Raw genomic sequence first — 13,528 nt, forward strand, 5'->3', positions numbered from 1 at the left:
TTCAGAAACAAATGATATATCTCACAAATAAAAACAACAAGAAATGAAAAACTCTCTTTACACCCACAATTTACATTACTAGGAATATGAAATGCCACAAATTTGTCATTCCTATAGTTACAATTAGGTGACTTGCTTCTAGTCAACAGTGATAAAAATAACAAATCTCTGTCACATATGGTGTAAAACATTGGGTTTAGTGCTGTGTAAATGTAGCCTACGAGAACCTAATTATTCCATATGTTCTAGCAACCACTCCCTCCATGTTTCAGGCATTCATTAACAATGTCCGGTGAGATTACCTGGTCAGATCGGTCATTGCATTTTGATGACCACAAAAATCATCAGAATTTACAGAATGTGAAATGGCTCAATTCCCAATAAGCTAGGTCTTTATATTTTTCACACTTTCTCTAAAATAGTTCACTTCATCCCACTCCCTGCCATTTCATCGGCACTGGAGAAAGCAGACCTGTTATTTCTGCACATCTAAGGGGTACAGTTCACATCACATTTTATGAAAGGAGTTCTTGGGAAAAATGAACATCATGATGGAGCATGTCGTTGGGATACCACTCACAATCTAATATTCAATCTAATAAAAGATAAATCACTGAACCGAAAAGTGGGAAAATTCCTGTGGCTTTTCTTTCAGATGCATACTGATACATGGCGCTTCCTTGCTTGGGTGAAATACACCCAGAACTCTCTGCATCCCACTTCTACTGTGCATTAGGCTACCATCCACCACTGCACCCTTGGGACACACCCATCTCAGGTCTTCCCATGGTTCAAAAATGGTTTGTGAAGTGAGGTTCCATCACTATAGATCACTATGGCCACCTTGAAAAGAAACACTGATCGATATCAGGTTTACTGCTTGCCTTCCAGCTATGGTTTGCTACTAAGGACCATCATGCAAACTTGACTCTAGGTATGTTGGCTCATAGACCACATCATGTTTTGCTGCACCTGTTGTTGCAGGTCCCTTGGACCCCAAGGACCAGCCTGCCAGTACACCCCCAGCACTTGAAAGTGGGAGGTGAGCCCGCCTAACCCGTGTGGCCTACAAGTTTGGACTCCAAGGTTGGACTCCCCATTGGACTCCAAGTTTGGGGGAAAATACAATACCTTGCTAACATATCACAACTCCCTTGTCCTGTAAGCAGCTTTTGAGGTGTTTTTGTGGCTCATTTTTTAGGTTACCAGATTTATGTGAACAGTGAAAATGTAAATAATTTGTTAATACACTGGCTGCTTGCTGTTGTGTTTGTATTTTGATGGAGTGGTTTGTGCTTTGTAACAGTGAGTAACCTGTTAGTCTGCATGTGCACATCTGCTGTGTGATTCTGACTAGATTATTTATTTTTGATGTGTCTGTAGTTTACAGTGAAAATTGAGGATGTTCTCTGGTGTAATGGTTGTGACATGGTGATGAGCATGATGTTTGATGTTTTGGGAAATGTCTGGAATGTTCTGATAAATGTGTGTATCCAGTGGGAGGAAGGGGGGAGTATAATGGATGACTAAGAACATGTCACCTCATATAATCTCAGTGGAACAGGAAGTCCTGGATGTCTTAGTTTTTTTCCCTCGATTGCTAAAACATCATTATTAAACACTGGTACATGATTCTCAGACACTGACTCACAGATTTATTTTGCTTGTGTTAAGACTGTAAATCTCTAAACACATTTTAATAGACTTAATATACATGGCACTCAACTCCTAAGACAGTTTTTGAACAACTCTTCATACAATATCTGAACACAATTTCCATCACACTATTTGTGTGTCTTTTTCAAGACAGAAAATTAATAACTGCTGTTTTCTAAGTGTTTGGAATTTTAGTGTGAATATTTCATTTTGAGGAGAATATTCAAAATGAATTTACTAAAACCTTACACACATTTTGCAAATCCTTATATAAGCAAATCAAAACACTGATTTTAAAACCATGAACATTCTACTCAAATGGGTTTCTGGAATGTAAGCAACATTACACACAAAAAATGTAATTGAATTTCATGGAACGCTCCCCTCTCACTGATCACGTGATACGACTTGCCGCGTGCAGTGGGAGTTTCTTGTTCATCTTGATTGTAAGCACACCTACATGTCTGCACGCACCTGCACCTAGTTAGTGTTGTTCTGTATTTATGTATTTAAACCTGTCGGGGTGTGCGTCACTGTCGGTCATTGCCATTGTTCGTGTCAGTTTTCACATTGTCAGTGTCAGTGTCTGTGTTCATCGTTTATGTTGTATGTGAGTGCCAATGTTGTATGCGTCTGTTAATAAACGTCTGTCACTGTCAGGGGAGTCTGTGTGTTCTGCTTTGTGCCCTGCTGCACTGGGAACATTACATTGACTCAGCAATGCTTATGAAGGGTAACATAATTGGGAACATGTCAACTGGTTTGTGGTCATACGAATTTTTAAGATAAAATGTCTATTTTTAATAATTTTATTCCACTGAAAATTTCTATCTCTGTCAATGTAAGAAACAAGTAAGTAAACAATCGCATTTTTGCCAATTCTGTAGGACAGCACAAAAAATGTAGTACAGATGGTGAGGTTTCTAACATCAGAGCACAATATAAAAGCTGATGTTTTGCTCTAGATGTGTGGAAGATGATTAATCTAATTGGATCATCAAATGTAGAGATTATGTGCCTAATTTGCAAATGGCCCAAACTTTTCTCATTGAGTTTCTTGCAAGGTGTAGTTATATTTGCTATCTGGTTTCATGAGTGTTAACTAAAAACAAACCTGTAGGAACTGCATGCTGATCACTGGCATGTCTACTGTATATGTGTAACGGTACACTCCCCTATCCCACACATCACATGGTATGGCCTGTCATGTCTTGCAAATGGCCTGGGACTCATAATTGTTGACTGTGACTGCCTCGTTATCTGTGACCACGCCCCCAATCTTACACCTGAATCTTGTTCACATCATATATGTATACTTACATACAATAACCAACAACCAACTATATAAACTCCTTGTTTCTCGTTCATCGTATTCACACTGCACTTCTTGTTATATGTGAGTTCCATATCGTTTACCATTCATGTTTTGTGTAAATAAATGTTTGTCTGTGTAGAGAGATGTTTGTGCTTTTTGCACAAGGCCGACACAATCTGGGCTGTTCATGTATTGTTCATCTTTATTGCAGATCTAACTGCATCTTTCTATTTTATTTGCATGTTACTACAGAGATGATGGACTAGATCTTGTTATTAGTGATGAAGCATCTAAGGTGACATTAGAAAATGTTTAGGTGCCACCAGCCAGATGCCATATCCATCCAGCTGCTCCGTTTTGGTCCTCCCAAGGTTTCTTCCTTAATTCTGCCCAGGAAGTTTTTCCTTGCCACTTTGGACACTGTTATTGGGGAACTGGACCCATTCTTTTGTAAAGCTATTTTGTGCCAACCTAAATTTGAATCGACTAGGAGACCAACACATTTTTTCCTCAGTCATAGTTCCCTCACTTCCTATAGTCAATTTCATTGGACTTGCTGGCATTCCATTAGATCCATGTTGTTCAACCTCATGCACTTACTGTCACTATTAGTCCCTCCCAGCTTCCGTGTTTTGCCTGTCTTGTGTATTTTAGTTCCATGCCATAGTTTTGTTTTCTCCGCCCCTTGTTTGATTTTCCACACCTGTAGTTCATGTATTTAAACCCTGCCTTGTGCCCTTGCTCTTGGCTGTTCATTGTTTATTTGAATGCTTGCGTTTATGTGTTTGGGGGAAGTCTGAAAACCCGTCTGTGTTTCAAAGTCTTCGTTTGTTAGCCTGTTTTGTTATCCTAGCCTTCATGTTTCCTAGCCTCTGTTATAGCCTGCTTCCCCTGTTTGCCTTTATGTGTTTTTGTTTGTTTGTCATGTACCCCCGTACTCTCTGTGTTGGCACTATGACCATGGACTGCTATAAAGACTACAACTCTGGATTTGCCCCTAATAAATCTCATTCTTCTCTGCACGTGTCCACGTCCTTACCACTCACCATACACTTACCATAAATATGTCCTGGTTCCTCAACAGTTGATATGTACCTGTACCATGTTCCATGTACCAAAGTCTGAGCTGACACTCTTTATTTGTGCTCTCATGTTTCAGAAGTGTAGCATTAGGATTCAACACCTTGAACTCTGTCATGTTCCTCAATCCATTCCTGAACAATTTTGCAGTGTGGCAGCATACATTAACCTGCTGAAAGAGGCCATTGCCCAGCAGAAAATTCTGATGTTCATCTGTCCATTGTAGGCATTTTTGGCAGTGGATAGTGGTCAGCATGGGCACTCTGACCAGTCTGTGGCTATACAGCCTCAAATGCAGCAAGCTGTGATGACTGTACTGACATTATTCTATCTTATCTACCATTCTATCTTTGCTGTCCATATGCATCACCACACACTTTGAGCACCCATGACTTTGTTGCTAGTTCACCAGATGTCCTTCTTTGAACCACTTTTGATAGGTGCTAACTACTGCATACCAGAAATACTCCACAAGACCTGCCATTTTGGAAATGCTCAACTTCAAGACTTGTTCACTTGCTGCCTAATGTATTCCACCTCTTGACAGGTGATTTTGTACTGAGATAATGATGCATGTTATTCACTTCACTTGTCAGTGATTTTAATGTTATGGATGAACAGTGTATCTCTCTCTCTCTCTCTCTCTCTCTCTCTCTATCTCTCTGCTTTCTGTGTATGTGTGTGTCATGACAGCTTCTTGTCATGACTAAGACTGTAATTTTTGCAACCAACAGTCATCTCCAGTCACATGACCAGCCCTTCAGGATCTCATCTCCTAGCAACTACCCCTCTTCCCCCTCCTCCTGTCCCCCTCTATTTTTCCCTCATCCATTGATCTCCTGGTCTTCTGCTCTGCTGAGTGTGTGTGGGTGTGTCAGAGTAAACCTTCACCATGTAGTTATTTTCAGATATGCTTGGCACAGTGGGGCTAAGTTATATGTTTTCTAAAATTAAACAACATATGTATACAGGCACACACTGAAAACCACACATTCCCTTTGGAAGTTTCATTCATGGCATGGTTAATGAGAAAAAGTATGTGTATTTTGGTTAAGATTAACAAGATTTACAAGTTTTTCATGTGGTGCGTGAGGAGATACTGATGTAAAATTGTTTGGTTATTGTTTGCAACTCGGGTGTTGGAAGTGCAAATATTGAATATGTTGATTGGTTTCTCTGAGCTGTGGGCTTTAAAATGGTTGTTGTTGATTGGTGGACTGTAGATGGAATTATAACATCAAGGTTGATTGGTACATTGGGACAATGGTGGATTATTGACTGACCTCTTTCAGTGACGAAACACTCCTCTCTTGTCATTCCTGTTTTGTTGCAATATAGTAATCTGGATGTAATAGTGACTGTTACTCTAAGATGCCCTCTTCCCCACACTATCTCTCTTTCTTGTTACAGTGGTGCTTTAAAGATATTTTTGCACTCTAGCAGAGGGGGAGATGATTATCACAACTGTATGAAATTAACATGGAACAGAGAGAAAATACTAATTATGTATAGTGTCTTACTAAATGATTCGTAATATGGATTAGATTTTATGTTAACTGTGTAATAGACTTTTAAAAAGTGTTATAAATCAAATGATTCTTTCTTGCTCATGCTTGTATCTTTCTCATAAATAGTTCAAAGTGTAAAAGATGCTGTTTCTGTTTTCTCTGAACGAGTTAAGATGCATTTTAAGGATACTCATGATTTCCATAATCAAGTATGTGTGTGTGCTTTGTAATGTGTGTGTGTGCTTTGTAATGACTCATAAAGAAAATCTGTCAAAAACGTCCATGGATGAATGAATGTTGTGTGTGTGTGTGTGTGTGTGTGTGTGTGGGGGGGGGGGATAGAAGAGGGAGCACTTCCATAACTGTGTCTTTTCTCTTTTTGTGTCTCAACCTCCTTTCTACTATAAGCATGGATATTATGCACAGCTTGCATGCAGACAGCAAGAGAGGTAGTTGGGGATGGAGAGGGAGGGAGGTAGAGAGATAGTGGAGAGATCAAAAATGAAGGATGAGGAAAGCCTAACAGCAGTAATCCAGTGTGTGGAATTCACGTGTTAGCAGAATCCCAGACATTCTTCTATCTCTCTCTCAGACCCTTTATTACTGCCTTCTGTCCTCGTTCATGCACATCCTCCCATTTTCCTTTCCAGCAAGGTTGTTGGCAAGGACATTATCACAGCATCTCCCATGATTGGCTGCCACAGTTGGCTAAGGCTTAAAGAGACAGTAACATGTTTACAAAATGCATGCCATCTTGAATTCCTTTAGCCTTGCATAAGATTGCTCTGTCTGAAGAGATTACACATAAAACAAAACAAAATGTTACAGCAATATAATACCACAACTGTCTCAGTTCATGGTATGTGGAATTTTATTCACCACAAGCCAAATCCCTAGGAGCACATTGTCTGAATCAGAGTAGCAGAACAAGACAAGGTTATCTGGACAGTATTCTGCTGTATTGATAACTGTGGAATCTGTGCTACAAGCATCTGTGACCTGGTGTCTGTCTCTGTGACCGGAGTCTCTCAGTGAAGACACCTAAAGCTATGTTTGGGAAAGAGAGAGAGAGAGAAGGAGGACAAACAGAAACAGAACCAAAAAAGAACATGAGAGAAATATACAGAAATATAAAGATAAGAACACAGCTAAGCAGAAGCCATTGGTGTAAACGATGAGCATCTGATCTGAGGAAAGCACCAAGCTCAGACTAAATCAATGCAAAATCAATGGCTTCTAGTGTTGTAAGGTGTCTGGGTTTCACTGAATAGCTACAGATGGGGGAAACACAGGGGAAGACTGAAGAGACAATCTATCTGGCCATTATTATGTGATTCTCTCTCTCACACACACACACACACATGCGCACACACACCAGCCCCCACTAAAACGTCATACTGAATTATTTAAGAATGCGAACTCCCCTTTTAAGGTATTCTGAACTGTATAAGCAATGTAAAGTTTATATTTGTGTGTATATGTGAATGTGTGAAAAAGGGCTTTAAATGACATGTTTTTATAGTCTCTGCTACTACAGTCTGATCTTTGCACCACTTGTTAAGATTTTAAGTTACATCCCACCTAGTTTACACATAGTTGACATCAGTCCTATACTACCCATTTTTTGTTTGTTTTTCAGTGATTCAGTAATGAGCCATTATTGACAATGCACAAACAACAATAAGTTTAGTATGTCTTGAAAACTCACCCTTAGATATTCCCTATGAAATAACTGTCCTTATGTTTTCACAGTATTTCTTCCTGTATTCAGAATGTATGCAGTACCTTCCTCTCTCCTCCTTTCCCTGTTTAGTGAAGAGGCAGTAGTCTGGTACGGAATGGACAGCTACTGGAAAAGAAAGGGAAGGGGAGAGGAAAGGGGGACAGTGAAGAGGAGGAAAAGATTTTAAGCATCAAACAATTATTTTTTAAAACATTATAGAAAGAAACAGTGATAATTACTATTAACAATAAAACACAAACACACTGTGTTTATTATCAAAAAGAAAAATACAATACAATTATAACACTGTATGAGTAACAGTGGTGTGTGAATATGTGTGTTATACCAACTAATTAGCCATTAGCCACACACACACACACATACATACATACATATCTATACACACACTCACACATTGTTTTGCATCGGACTAGTGCTGAAGTCAAACCTCACACAAGTAAACTATGCACTCCTGTTGCAGTCTTGCACATTATCCTACTTGCTGCTAGAGTACTGTACTAAACCAGCACTGCACTCTGAACTGTTCTGGCTGGTACTGGTGACTGCTATGTTCAGGGTAGCATATCACTGATTGCTATGCACAACTCGCTTTACATATGCCCAGTACTGTGTACTGGACTAAATAATTGCACTGTCTACTCATTTTGTATTTGTCCTGTCCTGTATTTATTATTGTTTATTTAATGTTTATTTAATGTAATTTTTACACTATATTGGACTGTTTGCACTTGTGTAGCATGTTGTCTGTTGCACTGTTGTTTTGTGTTGCACCATGGTCCTGGAGGAACATTGTCTCGTTTTTGTTGCGTACTTGTATATAGCTGAAATGACAATAAAACCTCTTTGAACTTGAACTTTGAACCTTCATTATCTTTCTAAACCTCCTTTAAATAATAAAGTCTGCACTGGATTCAAATCAAATAAATAGTATTATTTTGATGACATCTACATTGTTTTAATACTTTAATGGGTGAATCTCTTCCTTGCTTCCTCTTTTCATAATCATTAACACTGCACTCAATTATATGAACCAAAACCCTGTATTTCTGAGTGCAGACAATGCTTTCAGCAGTAATGGAATGGAAATGCTTGTGTATGGAAGAGAGTACAGGTAAACTTTGGCCTGGAGGTCTGGGTGGAACCACACAGGGCAGAAGAGGGGTAACAGATTCATCCCGGAGACAAGAAGGGATAAGCTCTTACTCCCCCACTCCCATGCTCTTACTAGCCACTCAAAGCTAGAGTATATCATGATGACACACACCATTTAAAAGCACACTGGAGTTATACAACATTGTGTGTCAATGTGCGTGTGTGAGTGCATGCACATGCATGTGTGTGTGTGTGTGTGTGTGTGTGTGTGTGTGTGTGTGTGTGTGTGTGTGTGTGTGTGTGTGTGTGTTCCTATGCATGTGGCCAGAAAATCTCAAGGTATCCCAACGGACAGGAGAGACAGTTCAGGACTCAAGCAAAAAGTCAGAAATGTGACATACATATTTAAGCAGTTATCTGATCTGCTCTGACCTGAACTGACATTCAGCTTCTCTCCTACTTCAGTGAACAGCCAATCTTCTCCTATGTTTTCCAGCAGCTTACATATCTAAAAGACAAAATGATGAAGGCAGCTGATTCTAAAGCCTGGAGGAGCAGGCTAGATACTGGTGCCTGAGGTCTACAGGTGTAAAAGAACTAAGATGTAGACAAATATCATATGCGATGCAGAACAGCGTACAGATGTAGCACTATTAAGTTAGCACTGTTGCTTTGCCCGTTATATAGCCAAATGCTACTTCAGTGTCACAGCCTTAAAGATTGTGCTGCATGTGGTTATTCTTTTCTCTGCATTCTAATAAACCTTGGTTTTCTGACTAGTTAAAATTCCTAACATGCGTTTTATAGTAGTAAAATTATATCTTCAGTAGCAAGTGCTATGTTTTTATAGAAACTGTGTGTGTTGGGACATTTGAGCCTTACTGGCTAATGGCCCAGCATTCCCTTTGTTTGATTTGCCTATTTGATTTGCCCTTCATCCAGCTCTCTCATATTCTCAATACCTTACTGAAGCATGATTAAAGAGCAAGGTTATTATTATTTAGTTGCTGTTACCATGGGGGACCAGAAAAAGAGAGAGAGAGAGAGAGAGAGAGAGAGAGAGAGAGAGAGAGAGAGAGAGAGAGAGAGAGAGAGAGAGAGAGAGAGATGTAGGGAGGGAGGTTGAAAGGAAAAAAAAAAAAACAAAGTTTATAGAACTATATTGAACCTTGGCTGTTGTCAGACATTTTATTATCTGAAGAAACTTTATTTATAGTATCAAGATGAAACACAAAAGACGAAAGTGGAAATTGTGTGTGTTGGGGCAGTTGGGGGACAACAACAGAAAGACAACTAGTTGATCAAGCAATAAGTACTCCTTACAACTCTGTATAAATGTTCTTTTCTCTTTAAGCCCACTGTCGATGTACACTCATTTGGCTTATTAGATAGCTAACACTTATCTTGTATATGGAGGGGGCCCTTTTAATGTGACTGAATTATTCATTAATGCATTTAACAGTCCTTAGGGATTCTGGTCCATGATAACTTGATAGCAATGTGAAATTCCTGGATTCAGCACAGAACATTGCTATAATCTCAAGGTACGGCTTATGAAATCAACTAGAGATGATCCACACTTTGAGACATAGCACGTTATTCCACTGTAGATAGGTTTCCTTTTCCAAAACCTATTTAAATAAATCTGGAGTACACACGGATTTCTGCCTACACGTGTTCGCGAAGATATAAGGATGCTGGTGTGAATAAAAAATTAGACCCCATTTTCACTGGAACGGGTAGTTATCTATCTTTTCTATTAATCTGATTTATTACTTAACAGATAGCATGTTAAGTAAATAGGTGTTTCTTCATTAGTAATATATGCGATAATTAAGTCCTCTTCATATTAAAGAAAAAGAAAACTGAACAGATTTTAGGACACACGAAAACCCAAGTTAGCTAACCTAGCTAGCTAAGATGGTTAAGTTAAGTTAGTTACTAGCCAGTTAGCTTTGGTTAGTATGCAGGCACAGCTAAATGGCAAACGGACATAGCGTTGTGTTTGCTTCATTTGCAATTGTTTTGTTTTTGTTGTTGTTTTGGGGGGCGGGAAGAGATTAGTTGTTTTGGCATAGTGCATACAAAGTAGACATTACAAAGTGGCATGAAGAGAAATTTAAATTTTCAGTTAACGGCATAAAAGTATTTGTGGAACTGACTCATTCAAAAACAGATATAGCTAGTTGACTAACGTTAGCTAACCTAGTTTATACAAATCATTGCAACGTCATTAATGTAAATGTCGTTCAACCACACTTTAAAAGTGTTAAGCACCTTTAGATTTTATCAGTACATTCAGGTTTGTTTGTTTTTTTAGCTAAGAGTCATTCAGTTTGGCACATTTTGATATCTAACTGTCAGATTGAATGGGCATCTCTGGGTTACAGATCTCTTCAGGTAACCCCACAGATTTTCGATTGGATTTAGATCTAGCCTGTAGCTGGGCCATTACAAAACTTTGTTTGTTTGATCGTTGTTTTGGTGAAGCCATTCCTTGGAGGTGTTCATTTGGTGGTGTGCTTCAGTTCATTGTCATGAGAGGTGAAATTCTTTTTCATCTTTTTTTCATCTTTCATCTTCATCTATTATGCTCAGTTTCAGTGTTTATAATTTTATTTTTGGGGTCTATCTACTAGAATCGATTTACATGCTTCATTGTCCCAAAAACATCTCGTTGCCATTGTCTTAAATGCTTTGATAAGTCTTGGGTACACTACATGATGTAGCACATTATAAAAAGACTGGGTATCTCACACTTCCCAGTGGATTTTTGCTGATTTTTATAATAAATGAAAATGTCCGTGGCACAACAAGCAACTAGGGATCATACACTACATGACTTCAACCTGTTGCTTAACCAAACACGCCCCAGAACACGCCTGTCTCGCATTACCTAGGAGACTCAGATTAAACATGGAAGTACAACAAATTGTGCCACCATTTGTGCTGACCTAAAATGAAATAAATGAAAAACGCTGGTTATGGGTGGGAAGATGGAGTCAACATGGTCTGTACAGACATTGTACAGGCACATGTGCTCCTGCCATAGCTTAGTTAACTTGTCCTCCATTGTAGTACTCCATTACATTTCCTGTGTTTCATTCTAGTGCTCAATTTTCACCTCTGTGCTCCACCACAAGGATGGTGTTCTGTGTTTTTTCACGTCTTCTTTCCCAATTATCTTCTACTAAATATCTTTTGTCATTATGACAACTTTATAGTCTCATCTGACCACAACATTGACCATATTCTACATGGTTTTGGGAGATTGGATGCATTTTTTGCCAACTTTAGCTTGGATGTGTTTTTTTTCTTGTTGCTGTTGTTGTTGTTTAAAAAGACTTCCAACTTCCAACATCGTAGCCCAGACATATTAAGGACTGGAGAGAAATTGCTTCAGTTCTTTTAATGCTGAAGTAGGCCCATTGTCATCCTGGATATCCTGTTCTTAGTAATATCACTGTTGTGCCATATTTTTTCCACTTGTTAATTATTGTATTTGGTGTGTGCTGTGGTATTTCTTATGCTTTGGAATTTTTTTGTAACCCTCTTGATATTTTTCAACAATGAGGTCCCATACCTGTTCTGTAAGCAGCCCATTGGTTTTCCATTTGGATGTTACAAAGAAGATATCACTAAAATTCTAGAACAGCTGACCTTTACATGGTGTTAGTCACTGATGTCATTGATGATAGACATATTAGTATTTAACATCAGTTTGAATGTGATTGGTTGATTCTGAACACTACCACATTCTCTTTTATTAAAAGGTGTGTGCACCTTTTAAATTGAACACCTATGCAAGCTGGGGAGTTTTTTTCTTCTTTTTTCCCTTAAACATATTTCATTGTTTTTCACTTGATTTTTATATGTTGCAATTTCAAAATAAAGATGAAAAAACTTTAATTTTTTTACATAGAGAAAATCACTTATCAGGGATATATAGCTGTCTACAAATTTTATTGAGCTAGCATTAAGCTTTAGAGAAGGAAAAGTTATTGTCCTTAACAATCAATGAAGCAATAGAAATAGGTAGAAAATTAATTCTCCATTAATTTAATGGTGTCAGCTATGATAACCCAAGTCCGAAGACACGTGCAAGTTTCCTCCAGCTCACCTAGCTGTTTTGGCTCCAGACTTTTTTATTTTCACTTTTTAAAGTATTAGCTTGGTCCTATGCCCAGTTACTACTTAGAGTGACACTCTACCAGTAACTCTACCAGTGTTGATTGGTTTTATGACAAATGACAGCCAAAATAATAAGAAAATTGGTAGTTATTTTGATGTAAAAATACATTTAAAAACTGCAGCAGACTGATTGAAGCCCTGTGGAATTCTGCTTAGATCTAGCACCTTCCTCGTCCCCTGCTGGCTGGGAGATCATTATTGGAGAGATAATGAGGAGGAAAATACTGTGTTGCCATTTTCCAAACTTAAGTGTGTCTTGCTTGTACATCACTCACCTTTAACTGGCACTTGTGCCTAGATTCAGACATGGAAATGTGGCTTTGCCATCCTTACATCCAGACTAATTAATACCTACTATAAAATACTAGCTGAAAAATATATTCTGTTGAAAGACTTTGAACATTTGTTGTTTGTTATCAGTATTAACATTAATATAGGTAAAGAAATTGCACATTATTTTCTTCTCACCACTAGTGTTTCTTGGACCTTCTCGTGCATTCTAACACATGGCTTTGCCCTTGTGGTTTCATTTGAAGTAGGAATTGATGCTTGAGGAACACATTCATGTATGCTTCTTACATTTGGTTACATTAGCTTTAGATCTAAAATTATCCAATTAAATTAACACATCTACTACTTTAAACATGAGTTGGCTGAGTTGAATACTTGCATGTTGCAGGATAACTAAAAGTTCATCAGATGGGTTAATGTTCCCCAGTTCATCAAACAGGCTAATGTCTTCCCAGCCACACAATCTTTCAGTTTGGAGATTATTATGAATGCCTGCTGTATCCTCATTGTCTGAACTTCTTAACCATGTCTGCCTGCTTTATTATTTATGCTTTATTATTGAGTTGCAGCTAAAATGTTTTGCTTTTAAAAGAGGCAGGCTGTTATATAAATAAAGTATAATAAAATGGCCTCAGAGTGTAAATTTATGAA

Source organism: Electrophorus electricus, chromosome 8 (assembly GCF_013358815.1).
Source record: "Electrophorus electricus isolate fEleEle1 chromosome 8, fEleEle1.pri, whole genome shotgun sequence".
NCBI classification, from domain to species: domain Eukaryota; kingdom Metazoa; phylum Chordata; class Actinopteri; order Gymnotiformes; family Gymnotidae; genus Electrophorus; species Electrophorus electricus.